This window comes from Diceros bicornis, chromosome 14 (genome assembly GCF_020826845.1).
Source record: "Diceros bicornis minor isolate mBicDic1 chromosome 14, mDicBic1.mat.cur, whole genome shotgun sequence".
Taxonomy (NCBI): Eukaryota; Metazoa; Chordata; class Mammalia; order Perissodactyla; family Rhinocerotidae; genus Diceros; species Diceros bicornis.
Genome location: NC_080753.1, coordinates 61,944,954 through 61,962,589, shown reverse-complemented (window position 1 = coordinate 61,962,589; position 17,636 = coordinate 61,944,954).

Genomic DNA, 17,636 nt, shown 5'->3' with positions numbered 1-17,636 from the left:
GTTTGGTTGCTTGGATGGAATCACACAAAAGCAGATTCACCCAGGCTTGGATATTTTCCTGATGAGTATGTGGAGGGGAGAAAAGGACAAAGGAGCTAAGAGTGTTTACAAATTGATGCTTATAATTATGTGATGGATATTTTTTAAAAGTTGTGGCTCATGGATCAGCAGTCTTGATAAGGTGAAAAATTGTGTTGTGGGCTTTCTTGAACTAATATATTGGAAGGATAAGAGGTGGAAGTCAGATGATGGGATGCTTGAAAAGCGGATTTCAGGCATGATGTAATTATTAGTGAAAACAAGGTCTAGGATGTGATCTTGGGAGCGAGTGGCTGAGATGGAGGGAGGAAAAGATTGCTATAGAGAGAAAGTCGGCATCTGAGGGCTGGGTGTGGGCTGAGACATTCGTAAGGTTGATGAAGTTATCAAAATGAGTACAGGACAGAGTGGAAAGGTCATCAATGAGCCAGGAGCTAATACCTTAAAAGAATGGCAGGAGGAATGGTGCAGGGCTTTGGAAGTGATGACTAGGAAAAGCAGAGAAATGGTTGGTGGTACATTACAATGGTGTGTGTTCAAAAGAAAGCAGCGTCACAAAGCCAAGAAAAGAGTCTGAAGACAGAGTACTCTCTGTTAAATGTCGTAGAGCAAGGCTCAAGATAAGATGGGAATGGAGGAAGGGCAAAGATGGAGGGATTGATCCAGAACAGGGGGAAGAGCACCGCATCCTCTGAGTATAGAGAGGAAGAGACAATCAGGTGTTTAGGCTCTGCGGCCTCAGTAGACTCAAGTGGGAGGCAAGTCTGTGTCCGGAGAATGAGGAAGGTGGGGATGGTTGATGGGTAAGGACTTAAGGTTCCGGATAAACGTTGATGAGAATAAGAAAACATTCTTTTCTGACGACAAGTAGAAGAATTGTCAAATCCTTCTGAGGTGGACAATGATGAATTTACTGTGACATCAGATAGATCCTTTAATGGTCAATTTTATGTGTCAACTTGACTGGGCCACAGGATGCCCAGATAGGTAGTTAAACATTATTTCTGGATATGTCTGTGAGGATGTTTCCAGAAGAGATTAGTGGTGGACTCAGTAAAGCAGATTGCCCGTCCCAATGTGGGTGGACATCATCCAATCCACTGAGGGCCTCAACAGAACAAGGAGGCAACAAAAAGGCAGAGGAAGGCTGAATTAACTCTGTCCTACTGCGTGAGCTGGAACATTGATCTTTTCTGGCCCTCAGAGCTCCTGATTCTCAGGCCTTCAGACCTGGACTGGAATCTACAACAGTGGCTCTCTGGCTCTCAGGTCTTCATATGACACCACCAACTTTCCTGGGTCTCCAGCTTGTAGACAGCAGATCATGGGGCTTCTTGGCCTCCATAATCATGTGAGCCAATATCTTATACTAAATCTCTCATATATAAATATATATCTCCCATTGGTTCTGTTTCTCTGGAGAACTCTGACTTATACAGATGTCATGGCTATAGACTTTTCTATGTCAGGGCTCAGCTGCCCAGGAATAGGAGCAAACAAACGGAATTGTGGAATTGATCCAGGTTGACTTTTCCCCAAGCAAGTGGATCGGAAGGATAGGAACACAAAGGAGTGGAGGGAGGTGGTCGTGCTAGTAGTTTAAGTGATTGCCTGTGGGGCTCAGAGGGTGTGGAAGAAAGTCAAGTCTCAAGGGAGTGAGAGGTGGGGTAAGAGGGTAGGGTTCCTCTGCCCTTGGGGGGTGGACTTTAAACTTTGATTGCTTACCCCCAGAGGGATTCTTGAGAAACCAGGTACCTGCTCTAACATTTCTAAGTTAACACCTAGAAATGTTCACCTTAAGTTTAGGTAGCAGCAAAGGGTGTAATTTTCAGCGTGTGGTAAATATTGACATTTTAAAATAAAACTGTTACATTTCTGATTTCAGTGTGTCCAATTTAAATGCCACACTGCCTTGATAGCCACCAGCTGTTCTTTAACAAAGGGATTTTTTTTCAACATTCCTTTTCATATTTTCATCCCACTCTCCCTAAAGAATTTTGTCCCATTTTAGATTCTTGTGCGTGAAAGTCTTTTATTGTTGACCCTATCATATTTCCCCATAACAAAAATATTTATATAAATTGAAATAAGATTTTAGAATATTTCCTATGAACATTGAGCTGAGAATGTTAACCTTTTTTCCAGGATTGAGTTTCATTACACTTAATGCCTCATTGATTAAAACCACACACAGGCCCTCGTCTTTCTTGGTGAAGTGGGAGGTGAACAGTTGTGAAAGGGATGTGGAAAGAAGAACTAGTGTGACACAGGCTCCCTCCTTCTAAAGGAGAGCAGTTTTAGAAACAAGGACTGTGGTAGGTTGAATTATCAGTCCTGTTCTCTTAATCAGCCCCTTAATAAAATTACGCGCCCATAACCTCACCGTGGCCTCGTGGCCTCGGGCTTGGTTTAGGGACTTGCTTTAGTGGATAGAACGTGAGCAGAGCCTTGAAATGCACAGTTTGGTTGGGCCTCTAGTGCTTCTGCCATTGCCATGAGAAGGCAGACTTTGCCCTGGGTAGGTGCTGCCCTCCAACTGGGCCCCAAATAAGATATGGAGCTGAGCTGGCCCGGCCGGGGCCTGCTGCGTGATTGCAGGGCCCATTGCAAAATGAATATGTGGGCATCAGGAGTCAATCTCCCTTTCCCATAGCTCATCACCCTGACACGTGGTGGATGGCAACCTCCAAAGGGTAGCAACCTCCATGCTGGGATGCACCCAGGACCTGGGTAGGGAGTGAACAGGAAGTCCCTGCCCATTGCCCACGAAATGTGCCATGGCACTGAGGTCTGGGGCAGGGATAGCCACCACCTTGCTCTACCCTGAGACGCTGCAGGGTGTCCTGCAGGTGACCCAACCCTCCCTGTGCCTGTGCCCAGGCCCCCAGTGCAGGCAGAGGGCAGCAGTGGTCACTGGGCAGGGGTGGAGGAGCTGGCAGCCGAGAATCTCTCCGGGAGGTTGGTGAGGTGGGGGCGGGCAGCGCCACATGTGCATTGAGGCTCTCCGCCCCTGGGGCATGCTCCCGTGTACCAACACCAGTGTTTTCCGGCTCCTTCTGAGTGCAGGGCCCTGTGCGATTGCACTGATCACACGACAGGGAGCCAGCCCTGGCCCAGCAGGCTGCAGACTGAGAGCTTAAACAGGGACACCCCACCTGAGCCACAGTTGCCATGAGAACATAACGATTGCCGTTTTAAGCCACTGCATTTTGGGGTGGTTTGTTCTGCAGCATTATCGTGGCAATAGCTGAATGGCACAAGTTATGTTCTCATGGAAGTTCAGCATCCAACATACGATTTCCCTAAAACCACTTGTGCCCATTTACTCCTTGGGAAGACTCTGCACACATGCAGCCCGTTTGAGGACTGCTGGGCTAGAGACCAAAGGTGAGGTGGAGTGGGAGGGAGTGTATGAGACAGCTGACAGGGGACAGGGTTGTGATCTGCAAGCGGGATCTTGGTGACATCAGTGGTAGAGCATGTCTGGGGATGGCGGTGTGAGAGGGTAGAGGGTGTGACCTGGAGAGTTGAGATGTGGAGGCCTTGCAGAGCTAGTGGCACTGTATGTCCAAGTGGACTCGATGTCACCCTTTGGAGCAGTGTCACCTAGAGGGGAGACACTTGGGTTTGTAATCAGACAGGCAACCTGTGCTACAGTCCTGCCTAGCCCCTCACCCTTACCTGTGTGACGGTGGGATGCTGCTCATCCTCTGAGGGCTTTCATTTCCTTACCTGTAATCTGGGGGTGTAAGAGTACCTACCCTAGAGCGTCGTTCTGCGAATCCCACAGATAATCCCTGAAAAGGACTTAGCACAATATCAGGCACTTTGAAAGCACTCAATAGATATTAGCTATTTATTATTATACAAGGTGTTGGGAGTTAGGCACCTGTATTAGTTTCCTGTGGCTGTTGTAACAAATTACCACAAACTGGGTGGCTTAAAACAGCAGACATTTATCCTTTCATAATTCTGGAGGCCAGAAGTCCAAAGTTAAGGTGTTGGCAGGGGTGTTCTTCCTCCAGGCGCTCTAGGGGAGATTCCATTCCTTGCCTCTCCCAGCATTCCTCGACTTGTGGCCGCATCACTCCAATCTCTGCCTCCGTGGTCACATTGCCTCCTCTTCTTCTCTCTGTCTCTCCTCCACATGTCACTTATAGGGACACTTGTCATTGGATGTTGGGGCCCACCAGGACAATCTCTTCTTCTCAAGATCCTTAACTTAATTACACCTGCAAAGACCCTTTTTCCAACTAATTTCATATTCACAGGTTCCAGGGATTAGGACATGTCTTTTTGGGGGCCACCATTCAGCCCATGGCAGTGCCCAAGTCCGTAGTGCATGTGCTGGAAGCACCAGCTGGCAAGACAAGGCAGAGGGTGGCAGAGGCAGATGCCATGGGCTTGGAAGAAGAAGGGTTCGTAATGATTGACGACTAAGAGTGAGGAGGTGGGAGAGGCTGGCTCCACCTCCCAGCCACACAGGGTGTACACCTCTAGGCGGAGGGCTTCTGGGGAGGCACCGCTCACGGGAAAGTCTGGCTTCAGCAGGGTCAGAAGGAGGGGGACAGTAGCCTGAAGCAACTGAAAATATAGCAGATTCCGATGGGGAACAGTGTATGCCATGCTCAGAAGATGGACTAGTACAGGGGAGCAGAAGAGCTTTCAGGCGAAGAGAGTGAGAAATCATCAGAGAATGTGTATCAAGGCTCGGAGGCTGAAAGCATGCCAAGGCTGAAGCCTTGAACCAACAGCCAGCACCCCCACCATCCTCTTCCCGAGCCCCCTCCCACCTTCCACTCCCATCACTGCTTCTGGTCCCTCACCGTGAGCTCCCCAAACCAAGTCTGTTCTTACAAAGCTTCACATGCCCTCAACTCCCCATAAGCAGTGGGCTTGGCCTGCTGTTGTGTCTGGGGAGTGATTAAATCTTTACTGATTTCATTTTTTTATTCTGGAATATCATTATTCAATCCTTACAGATCACAGTGTGGTTTTCTTTTCATAGTTGATCCCATATCTGTATCAATGTAGTTAAATATATCCACTCAGCTCCTTATGCTCTTCATCTCATAGGAAGCATTTTGCTAATGGAAGGATTTAAATCAACCCTGCAGGGAATGATTAAGGTTTACAGATAATTGTGCTATCAATTGGGATAAGTTATCACATATTATTTGCATATGTAAAGGCCACCCGAGGAATATTCTGGCTTCTTCCTCTTAGAATTAATATTTGGAAAGAAGAGAACAATTAAACTATTCTAGGAGGGAAATCTGCAAAGCCCCAGCATCAGTAGCTGGTTTTGTTGTAAGTTCTGAAGAGAAATTATGAAGCATAGCATGAGATAGGTCAAGAGGCGTGGAGACCACATTTGGAGCAAGGAAGACATGTATAAAATTAATTTTTAACCCTTCTTTTGAGGGGGATGCCATCAACATTTTTGAGGATCTGATGAAAAGTTTGGATTCTTTCCCCAGATGGACTCACAGAAGCACATACACGCAAAATTCCGCATGCATCCTTGCAGGGTACTCAGGCTCCCTAAAGACCACCCACGGGCTCCTAGGGGGGATCCAAGGAGCCCAGATAAGGCCCTTGGGGGCATGACAGGCTCAGAGGACACCAGAAATACAAGCTCCATTGGAACGATAGTTGAGATGGGAGAAGAGAAGAGTTTGGAAAGCTCGGTAGAGAGGCTTGGAGGGCTGGGTTCAGGGAACATCACTGTATTCTGTAGTGGGCAAGAGGCTGTTGAATATTTTGAGCAGGATTCCAGGTCTTGGACAAGTCACCTTTCTGGGCTTCACTGGCCTCATCTGTAAAATGGGGCTGTTCTTAGGGTCAGCATGAGAACAAAGTGAGATAACGTAAGTGAAGGTGTTTCATAAACTGAGGTTTAGGAAGATTGACCGGGTTGTGACATGATGGGTAGATTCACACACATCCCTCAGTTAGGGAGCAGGGACACTTTATTGTGGCTGGAGACCATTAGTCAGGGCAAGAGAATGAGAAAAAGGCATGGACATATTACAAAGTAAACCAGGTGCAATGAACTTACCATTTTTGAAATAAGGGGTAATACTCCAGATAGATTATTACCTTTTAGTGTGAATGGAAAGGTCTTGAGTGAGATCAGGAAGAAGATGAAAAATATTAATCCTGAAAGCCCCCAAATTTTTCCAGACATCTTTCTTCCAAAACCAGATGGTACATTAATTAGATTCTCTGCAAATTATAGAATATTAAATTTTATAAGCAAACCAAATTGATGTCTTATGCCTGGAACCAATGTGCTATCGAATCTATTGGGAACAGCTTAGATTATCTTAACTATTGATTCATGAAAACAGTTTTGGCAAATGGTCTCAGACAAGGAATTAAGCCAGAAACAGCATTTGTCATACCAGATGGGTTGACTAATCCTTTGGACTGAAAAAGTCACCTGTCTTTTTGTGAAACTGCCTAGTGGTCTATTAAATGGAGCAGGGACATTTGTTATATCATATATCAATGGATGAGTCTTGATTATCCAATGTATATGAACTTCTGGGACACTTCAGTTTGGTGCTAAATATTATCTGTATAGCTGGTCTTTTAGAGAAACTTAATGAAAACTCATTTGGACATCCAAACTTCAGCTATTTGGAGGAAGGGATGGGAAATTGGACCATAGCCATTTTGGGAGAAAGAAGGCATTATTAGAGGTTGAGAATCTCTTATATGCAAGAGATAAGTGAGGTCATCTACCCTACGGGACAGATTGTCCCTTGTTTGGGGGCCACAGAGGGACCTTGGTGTCTTAACACCAAGAGGTAACACCCTAAAAAGTTATTTGGATGCAAAGTTGTGAAGACTGCTCTTCCCGCAACTTTTCCCTGGCTGTCCTGTGCTCATCATTTAAGGTTCAGTCAAAATGTCACCTCCTTACCTGAGTTTTCCCTACCCCCCAGTCCTGCCTCCAGAACATTCTGTCATATTACCCTGTTACTTCTTCCCTCATTTCCATACTGAGTTACTTATTTAGGGCCTGCCTCCCTCCCATGAGGGATCCTATTTGTCTTGCTCATTGCTCTATTCTCAGCCCCTAGCACGTGTCTCACTCACATTTGTTGAATAGATGAACTCATGGAGCTTTTAAGACATTGAAACAAACCCTGATTTCCTTACCAGCTCTTAGAGTCCCAGGCCTTTATATTCTTTATTCTGACAAGACTTTGGATTCTATACCTACAAGATATCCCCCTGTTCTGCTGCTGCGGTCCTAATTCAGAATTTCCTTACATTTGGACCATTGCAGTGACCTCTGAAATGTTCTGCCTGCCTTCAATCTCCATCTACTCCAGGTCATCTGTAACCCCCTGCTGGATCAATTTTCTATTTCCTGCTCAGAACACAAGCCCATCAGTCCGACATTCAAGTTCCCTCTTCTCTGTCCCCGTTTCCCATCTTCTTCTGTATGTCCCCACTGATTGAGTCAAGTCAAAGTACTCCTCTCCTCTCCATGCACAGCCTGCAGGCTCCTGCCTCCCAGCGTCTGCTCAAGTGCTTCTCTTAACTTGCCCAAATATTAGCCAGCTTCTAAGACCCATTTCAAACATTCTCTCCTCCAAGGAGCTGTCCCTGCTTTCACTCAACTGAAAGTAACCCCTGCTTCTTTCAACTTTTCTAACACTTTATTTGTTTCTCTTTTAAGGTATGAAACACTTATTTACATGTCTGGTGTCCTCCAGACCATGAACTGGTCGAGGATGGGGACTGAACTTTATTTATCCTCACCTTCTATTGAGTACTTTGCACAGAACCTTGCACATAGGAGATACTCCAGAGTTGAATGACAGACTGTGTCTGCATTCTTGTTTGGGTTCAGTTTTATTTTAAGGCCAGGAAAATGTAAAACATCCTGAAATATATTAGTCATGATTATTACCAAGGGAAAGAAATCTGTTTCCTATTTGATGAACTGCCAAGCAATAGATTGTGGTTTGGATAGTAAAAACAATGACACAGAACTTGACAATTTGCAATGGGCTTTACTTCATCTGATCCCACGAGCCGGTGAGGTAAGTTGGTATATCATAAGTGTCTCCAGTTCACAGTTGAGGAACCGAGGCTCAGGGAGGAAAAACTGCATGAAGTGTGACAGCCAATATGTGGTGGGGCTGGTACTCAGGTCTTGTGATTCCATGTTCTCTCCCTCCGATACTGCCGTCCTCCAACCCTTGTCATGAGGTGGGCGGAGACCGTGATAAATTCTTACTGCATTTTAGAGAGACGGCCCTAGAAATTCCAGTATTTCTGATGAGCATTCATCCTGGGTGAGAAAAATTGAAGATAAACTAAGTTATCAATTCAAGAAGTTAGAATAAAGAACAATTTTAAAGGTAGTTTAAAGAGTTTGATTAGACAGTGACTGAGATAGTTTATGAATTAAACGGAAAGCACCCTTACCTGTGAACTATGAGCTGGCAAGCACAGGTGTCTTTGCACCTGATTCCTTGCATCTCCTCGAAGATAAAAGGGAGCAAGAGGTAAGAGCAAGATTCAGGCCTGGGAGGCTCAAACCCCAGCCGTACTACTGGCTGTCTGGATTTGAGAAAATTACTGTCTGAGCCTATGTTTCCTTATCTGTAAATGAAATAGTCATTGTAATCATGTCCCAGATGCTATGAATTTATTATCCCATTCTAGTCTCCCCCAGACTCTAAGAAGTAAGTATTAATATTATTTTGTACTAATTTTAACTCCTTCCTCATTCTACAGACAAGGAAATGGGTTCAAAGAGGTTAAAAGCCAGGAGCAGCAAGAGGTTGGCAAGAAGACGAACCCCGGTCCATCACTCACCATCCAGCCTACTAGCTTCCGTCTACACACAGGCGACAGGAAAACCCATCCCAGCAGCATTCATATGACGGTCAGATCGGAAAATGTGTTTGAAGTGTCCAGATAATATTAAGATCCCTTCTTGTTTCTTTTAATAAATGTTTGTGAATAAATAAGCACATCTAGGAATCTGTATTTCTTAAAATCATGTTTGAATTATAAACCCTTTGTTTATTTGTTTAATGATAATGATTAGTCATCAAGTTCATGTTTATACTCAGCTTTTTTTAGTAACGACATTCCTTACCATCAGAACATGAGGCAGAGCCAAAGACCGCCCTCCACCCGGTGGCAGCAGATCCCACTGGCTGTGAGAGGCCCTGAGAAGCAGGGAAGAGCCTTTGAAGCTTTGCAAAAACAACCCTATAAATGACGGCATATATCATAAGCACAGTAATGAAAACTGCCTTAAAATTGGTGTCTGCTTCACTTTTAACGTTTAATGGGGAGTTGCAGAAGTTAATCAGGGAAAGAAACCTAGGAAGAAAAGATTGTACAAGAGTTATTGATGGGTCTGGAAAACCTCAAAACTATATTTAACATAAATGTTTTCATCAGACTTTCTTACCCACCCCCAGGATCATTCTAGCTTCAATGCCCTAGATGGATGCCAGAGGCAGGACACTAGAGAACATTCCGGAGGGGAGAGGACTTTGAGGATCTGGAAGATGGCAGAGCCTCAAGATGAACAAGACCGAGACTCAGTCCTGATTTTGAGTCTTTGCTCTGTCTTTTATTAGCTGTGTGACCTTCAACCAACGCCTTTACACTCTTTGGACTCGGGCAGAGATTGCGAGCTCTTCCTCAAATAGCTTCCTTTCCCCTAGGCGCACAGGAGAATCTAGCAGCGGTCCCGGGACTGATTCGAGCCAATGGCATGTACATGGAAGGCACATTGCCATGTCCAGGCTTGGCCAGTTGTAACCTTCACGGGCTCCTCCACTGTCTCTCTTTCCCTACCTGCTGGCAGGGAGGAGAAGGCTCTGAGCACCTGGAGGAGGGCAGAGCCACAGATGGAAGGGACCTGGGTCCCCAAATGCCATGTGAAAGGCCACGGCACCAGAAGTGGTCTGTGGACATGACTGTTACATAAATAGGGAATAAAGTTTTATTGTGTTGAGCCACTGATAATTTGGGGCCTGTTACTGCATCTAGTGTTACCTTTACTAACACAGATTCATTTTCCTTGTTGGCACCATGGGGTAATAATGGTCCTTATCTCTGTTGTTATAAGGATCAAAAGATAATGTACAGGAAATCACTGTAGAAAGTCTAGAGGTCCTGATTGTCAATCTTATTAATCAGCCTAGTCACAGAGCTACTGGCACCCGACCAAATCCATGGTTTCCCTGTCCCCAGTTAACGCTGGGCCAGGCTCCTCCAGCAGAAGGAGTCCTGGAACCACAAGCCACCACCCAAGCCCTGTTATGGGCACTGCTCATGTCCAAGCTGGTGTCATCCCTCCCACTTTTGCTTCTCCCCAGCAGATGCTGTAGAACAGGCCGTGAGACCAATGAGGTCTTCCCACTCATCCCCTATGGTGTATCCAGGGCTTTGTTAAAATTCTTCTATTTTGCCACCTGGAGTTTCCCCCCAAAATGTTTATTTTTTCTGATAACAAAAGTATTACATACTTTGGAAAATTTGAAAAGAAAATATCCACCCACTAGAGATGATCATTAATATCATGGCATATTTCTCTCCATATTTCTTAAGGTAAGTATATTCTTGCCACAGTTGAGAACATAATTCCCACATGATTTTGTATCTTGCATTGTGTTCTTTGCTTGCCATTATCACAAACATTTCCCCATGTCACTAAAAATTATTTATAGACATTACTTTCAGCAGTTCCATAATATTCCATTTAAGGATGCATCATAATTTTCCTAACCAATTCCTTATTATTGGATAATTAGGTTGTTTCTAGTCTTCAGTGTTATAAAAAAATGCTTCAATGATCCTATCTGTCAACTTTGGATTGCTTCCTTTACAGTCTGAATTCTTCAAGGCCATTCAGGTTGAGAACTGGGTAACATGTGGAAAGCCATTACGTGGACTAGAGACACCTGATTTCTGGGATATAATAGCCTGGGAAGGTCAGCTGTGGGACCTGGCCTCTAAGAGGCCCTGGGGAGGATGGCTGAGACTCTTCAAGGAGATTGGAGGGCAATTCTTCTTTGTACCAGCTGTAGGGAGAGGTGCTCAGCTGCCTGAGCGTGAGGGACAACGGATGGTCCTCCCTCCAGTTCTCTGAGGGTCAGGCCAGCCCTTTTTCTTGGGAGAGTCTGGGCTCATGTCTTATGAGCTGATGACTGCACTGCCAGGCCATACTTCTTGAAGTGTTATTCTTTTTTTACTTTTTTGACCCACATCTGAGCTTTTTTTTTTTTTAATTGAGCTGTAAGTAACATACCATAAAATTCAATCTTTTAAAGTTTTAATATAATCACAAAGTTGTGTAACCATCACCACTATCTAATTCTAGAACATTTTCATCATCCCAAAAAGAAACCTACACCCTTTAGCAGTCTCCCATGGTCCCATCCCCATAGCCCCAGCAACTAATTTACTTTCCTGTCTCTATGAATTCGCTTATTCCAGACTTCATATAAGTGAAATCTATGATATGCGGCCTTTTGTGTCTGGCTTCTTTCACTTAGCACAATATTTTCAAGGTTCATCCATGTTGTACTTCATTTTTTTACAGCTACATAATTTCCATCGTGCAGATATACCACGTTTGTTTATCCATTCATCAGTTGATGGACATCAGGGTTGTTTCCACCTTTTGGCTATTATGAATAATGCTGCTATGTGAACATTTGTGTACAAGTTATTGTGTGCATATATATTTTCAGTTCTCTTGAGTATATTTAGGAGTAGAATTGTTGTTTAACTCCATGTGTAACTTATTAAAGAACTGCCCAACTGTTTCCCAAAGGGGAAACTCATTTTGCATTCCCACTAGCAATATATAAGGGTTCCAATGTCTCTACATCCTCACCAACACTTGTTATTTGTCCATCTTTTGGATTTTAGCCAGTCTAGTAGGTGTGTAGTGGTTTTGATTTGCATTTTCCCACTCACTGGTGATGTTGAACATCTCTTCATGTGCTTATCAGCCATTTGTATATCTTCTTTGGAGACATGTATATTCAAATCTTTTGCCCATTTTTAAACTTGGTTGTCTTTTTATTGTTGAGTTGTAAGAACTCTTTATATATTCTGGATACTAGACTCTTATATAAGATTTGCAAATATTTTTTTCCATTCTGTGGGTTGTCTTCTCACTTTGGTGGTGTCCTTTGAAACACAAAAGTTTTTAATTTTGTTAAAGTTTGATTTATCTCTTTTTTCTTTTGCTGTTTGTGCTTTTGGTGTCTCGTCTAATCCAAGGTCACAAAGATTTACTCCTGTTTTTTTCCAAGAGTTTTATAGCTTTAGCACTCACACTTAAGTCTTTGATTCATTTTGAGTTAATTTTGTATATGGTGTGAGATACAGGTCCAACTTCATTTTTTTGCATGTGGATACCCAGTTATCCCAACACCATTTGTTGAAAAGACTACTCTTTCCCCCATTGGATTGTCTTGGCACTCTGGTCGCAAATCAATTACCTATAAATATATGAGTTTATTTCTGGACTCTCAATATATGTCTATCCTTATGCCAGTACCACTCTGTCTTGATTAGTGCAGATTTGTCATAAGTTTTGAAATTGGGAAGTCTGTGTCTTCCAACTTTGATCTTTTTTAAGATTGTTTTGGCTTTTCTGGGTTCCTTGCATTTCTATATGAATTCAGGATCTGTTTGTCAATTTATGCAAAAAAGGCAGCTGGGATTTTGATAGGGATTGTGTTGAATCTGTAGGCCAATTAGGAGAGTATTGCCATCATAATATTATTTAGTCTTCCACAGTGTTATTCTTAAAAAACAAAACAAACCACAAACCTCAACAGTTACCCAACTCACATAATCAACAATTATTGTTTCTCTGCAATATGGAAGCTTCTATTTTCTCCAGCTACTTTTTAAAATGGAACACTCTGCCTTTAAATGAATTGTCTTCTTTTACCAGAAAACTCAACTTTGTAGATTTCCTTATTAGACTGTAATGACTCTGTTTTAGTAAAGTTATCAGGGGTAAATACCATACGAATTTCACTAAAAGATGGAATAGGCAAGGCAAAAAACAAACATTGAAACCATTGCCCAACTTGCCACAAAGAACAGGTGGGTCTGTGAGGAAGGTGAAAGGTTCTTGGTTTTCACATGCTGTGCTCTCTCCCCGAGTATTAGCAAGAGCTGGTTTCAAATACCAACCGCTCTCCACTCCTCTGCCTTTGTGTGCAATTTTTAAAAAGTCCTCACTTTCTCTGCATCTGTTTCCTCTTCTTTACAACACTAGTGTGATCCAGGCGCCCAGGTGACCTCATGAACCTGTGTCTGTAGTATAAGTTACACTTACCTTTAATGACAAATTATAGTTGGCTGAGCACCCCCAGGTCTGGCTGCCAGAAACTGACCCCCTTCACAGTGTCCCCTACTTGTTGCTGTGAGTTCCTACAGGGTGCCTCACATGCCCAGAGCCAGTCTGTCACCTGCTCCATCACATACGCCCCCTGTTGCCTCTCCTGCACCTGTCCCACCCCCCTCACTTCTGCCAAGCCTCCAGGAGACGCCCATCACTGGAGTCCCAAAACCATGTAAGGTACTGTTTTGGGATTCATTTAAATCTCCCCGTCCTGTGGGCACCAGAGCAATGCTGTTTCTATATAGACAAAGAGAATGGTCTTCTCTACCCTAAATGCAGCAAGCAACTCTGCCCAGTCCCAGAGTCTCTCTGAGTCATTCTTGAAAAATCCAATAAGGCTGGCACTCTTGCATTCCTAACCATACTCCAATAGGATTGAAGCACTGGGAGGGGAGGAAGGGCAGCATCCCATAGACACCATTCTCTACTGTTTGTCATGATCTCCACCTCTCCCCAACCTTTTCCTCCCTGACAGGTCACCAAACAGAAGCTTGAAGGAATGCAAGAAAAGGAGGCGTGGGGGCCATCTCCCCAACAGCAGCTGGGCGCCTGCTCCGGGGGGATTCGGGGGGGGGGCAGACATGAGTTCCTGATGGTTGAAAATGGTATCTGCCCCCAAGAGGCATTATGAGGATTAACTGAAGTAATGCAAATAAAAATACATTAAAATAATGCAAAATAAAAAAAAAATGCAAAAGAAACAGTCCCTGGCACAAAGAAGACATTTCTCTTAGGGTTTTAAAATATCAAAGGTGATAAAATCCCTTTTCTGGTTAAAGGTACATTTTCCCAATACCTCTCAGCACGCCAGTGGAAATTTCCCTGGGGCCTGAGATTCCAGGAAAGACTCCCGGGTAACCGGCCCCTTCCTATGGACTCACGCGGCTCCAAGTGCAGGACGCAGACCAAACTGGGAGTCAGGACTCCCTCCTCCTCTGCTCACCTCCAGGCACTGGGGGATGACGGACTGTCCGTCTGCGGGTTTGGCCAGCTGGTGCCACAACACAGGGGCACAGCGCCTCCTCCCTGCTTTCTGCCCAGGGCAGGAAGGGGCCCAGTGTGCCCCAGCCCACCCTCCTTCTGCCCCCAAGGGCCAGGCATTTCAGTACAGTCCCTCCCCTTGACTTCGACCAAAAATAGAAGCTTGTTTCATCCCCCCTGTGCAAGGCCTTTCCCACGACTCCTCCTCCCCAGAAATCCCCGTAGGCTGTTACGGAGCTCATCCCCCAGCTCCCCACCCCCGCTCTACCCCGCAGGCCCTGCCCCTCCCACTCTTGAGCAGGCTTCCTGGCGAGCTCGAGCGCGGGGTGAGCCCTGCATTCTTTCCTTTCCCTTCTATTTCCGCACAGGTGCTGCGTCCAGGCTTCCTGACAAAGCTGTCCCTTTTCCAATCTGGCCAGACGCGCCTCTGCATAATTGCGCTCTGCTGTCCACCTGCTCCCCCGCGGCAGTCCCGACCCCATTGCAAAACCTCCCAGGCGGAGTGAGGCATGAGAAATGCCAAACTGGGTTACGTAAGTGGGTTAGGCAGGTGGCAGCGGAGGTGCGCTCTGTCAGGAAGTTGTGAGTCAGGGGCCTGGCAACGTGAATTCTCGGTTCTCCTTTCGGTTTCATTTCCACAAGCAGTTATTGAATATCTGGGGTGTTCGTGGAAGTTAGATGATTCTAGATGTCGGAATACAGAAGTAGAAGGAGAGTTCTGTGAACCAGGCCCTGAGGACACAGATACCACAAGACACGGGCCAGGCAGGGCTCAGTTCACAGTCCACGGGGGAGTTGAACCCAGGAAGCAATATATACACTACATTGTGACACGTATAATAGTGTGCATGCGTGCAAGGGACAGAAGTAAAAGGGAGTAATTCCTGTCTTCAGGGAGGAGGAGGAGAGGTCTAAACCGAGTTATGAAGAATGAATACAAATTTGCGGGGTGGATAAGAGCATAGAAGAACATCCTGTTAGAGGAAATAGGTCTTTAAACTTCCAGAGGGTGAACTAGAGGGGCATGTGCGCCAAGAAGGAGCCCGAGGGGGGTTTGGTGCCCCCCATAATCTCCTTTAGCACCCTTCACAGCCACCTTAAATAAGCACTCTAAGCAAAAAATGGTGAGCTTGCTACGTGGACTCCACTTTAAGGCAAGTGCATACCCTCCTTTTTCAATCCTGTGTATTAACTTGAGCTGCCACAGGGGGTGTGGGGCTTTGGGGACAAAGGGATTGAAAAGTAGTTCCAGACGACTAGGACGGAAACAAGAATAGATAAGACCAGAAATGGCGTCGGATGCCATGCTAAAGGGCTTAACTTCATCCTGTAGGCAGGAGCTTGCAAGCTGGTGGCCAAGAGATGATTTTTTTTTTTTTTTAATCCTAGGGACGTGTTTTGTTCAACTGATAAAGTTTTAAAAGTCAGTACTTTTTTAGCATCTTTTGGAAGAATCAGAAGATCTGACATCACTGGACTCGTGATCCTGAGCTGGCGCCGGGTTACACTGCCTCCTCTGCCCCAGGCGGGCCTCTCCTTCTGCCTCAGTCCCCGCCGTTCGCTAGGCTTCTGGGCAACCTTCTGGGCTCTGCGGGCATTTCCGCCCGCCCTCTGGAGGCAAACAGAAGCCGCTGGTTTTAGGTAGAAGAGTCCAGTGGTAGGATTTGGATTGGTAAATTTTGTAGGTGGTTGGATTGGCGAGGAATGCGCTGGAAGCCAGGAGACATATCAATCAGCGTTAGAGAGGAGCGGGCAGATTGAAGCAGCGTGGCACACACGCACACTTTAAATTTGGCAAAACGGACCCCTCTTCTTCAAAACTTCAAGTTCTTACATTTCTTTACCCCTTCTGGATTTTTTTAATGTTCAATTTAAATATTATTTCTTTGGGGAAGGGGAAGTACAAATATCATCTTTCCTAGGGTCCTCTTCTCCCTTCTATCCCCCACTTGCCCCTCACAGATGAGGACATTAAAGCCTGGACCATCGATTTTTCTGACCTTAGAGGGCCCCTTGCAGGATTAAGCTTCACACTTGTCAAGCTTCTTCTAGTATTCTTCCCACGCCCAGCAAACACCTGTTAACTAACTGGAAGGAAAAAAATAGAGAATTGTAGGGGGAAGTGGGGTGAGGGAATAAAAGAGTAGGTACCTCGCTGACCCCAGAGCGGTATGTAATCCACCGCAAATCTGGTTCCAGATTATAATAGCAGCTTGTAGAGAAGAGAAAGGAAAGAAACCCTGACGTCCATTCTTACCTCCAACATCTGCTTCCCCTCCATTGTTGGGTGACCCACGTGGAGCGGCTGTTGGTCTCCATTTCTGCAGCCGGATGGAAGAAAGATCGTGTAATGCCGTCAAGCGCCAAGCAGATGAAGGGCAAGCTGTGTTATTTGCCTGGCAGTTGATCTAGCCAGCCTTTGGCTCTACTGCTAGAGCTAATTTCATTCACAGGTGCCACGTTATTTACTGATTTAATCATCTCCTTCAGTGCCACTTCTCAGCATTGCACTTTTAAGTAAAATAATGTTCCTGTGCATGTGTTTCGATTACAAATGTCAGTAGAGACAGAAATGAAGGTTTGAAATTTCCCGCTAGGTATTAGCTCTCCCTGGCTCAAAACACGCACAGCTGCTGGCAATCAGCTTTCATGCAGCAGCTGTGGTGTGTTGAGTGGTTGGGCGAGGACTAGGATAGAGGCTCACTCATTCATTCAACAAGCATTCTGTCCTAGTGTGGATTCTCGGGGAAGCAGATCCTGAGCGAAGGATTTGAGAACAAGTCGTTTACTGGGAAGCTGAAGAAAATACTGGTTATGAAGTGAGGAAGTAAGAGAAAAGAAGGCAGCCAATAAAGGGTGCATTGTCCAGTCAGCAGCCACTGTGGGGGCTGAGTCATGCTGGGAAACTTTGGGAGCCAGTGGAGAACTCATGCCTTAGAGTTATCCCACCCGAGGGGTGAGGGAGCTGGAGTGTTTGTACACCGACTCACTCAGTCATTGAGTGAGGGCTGCTCCCAGGGAGTGTGACTTCCTGGGATTCCTGCCGTGCTGCTGGAGGAGGCGAGGCAGGCTCTGGTGGCCAGAGAAAGTGCTCAGCCAAAGGAGTGGAGGTGTTGGCAGTTGGAAGAGGGACCAGCCTGGACTAACATGATAAGGACAAGAGGCTACAGGTGGGGCCATGACAGCATCTGCTACA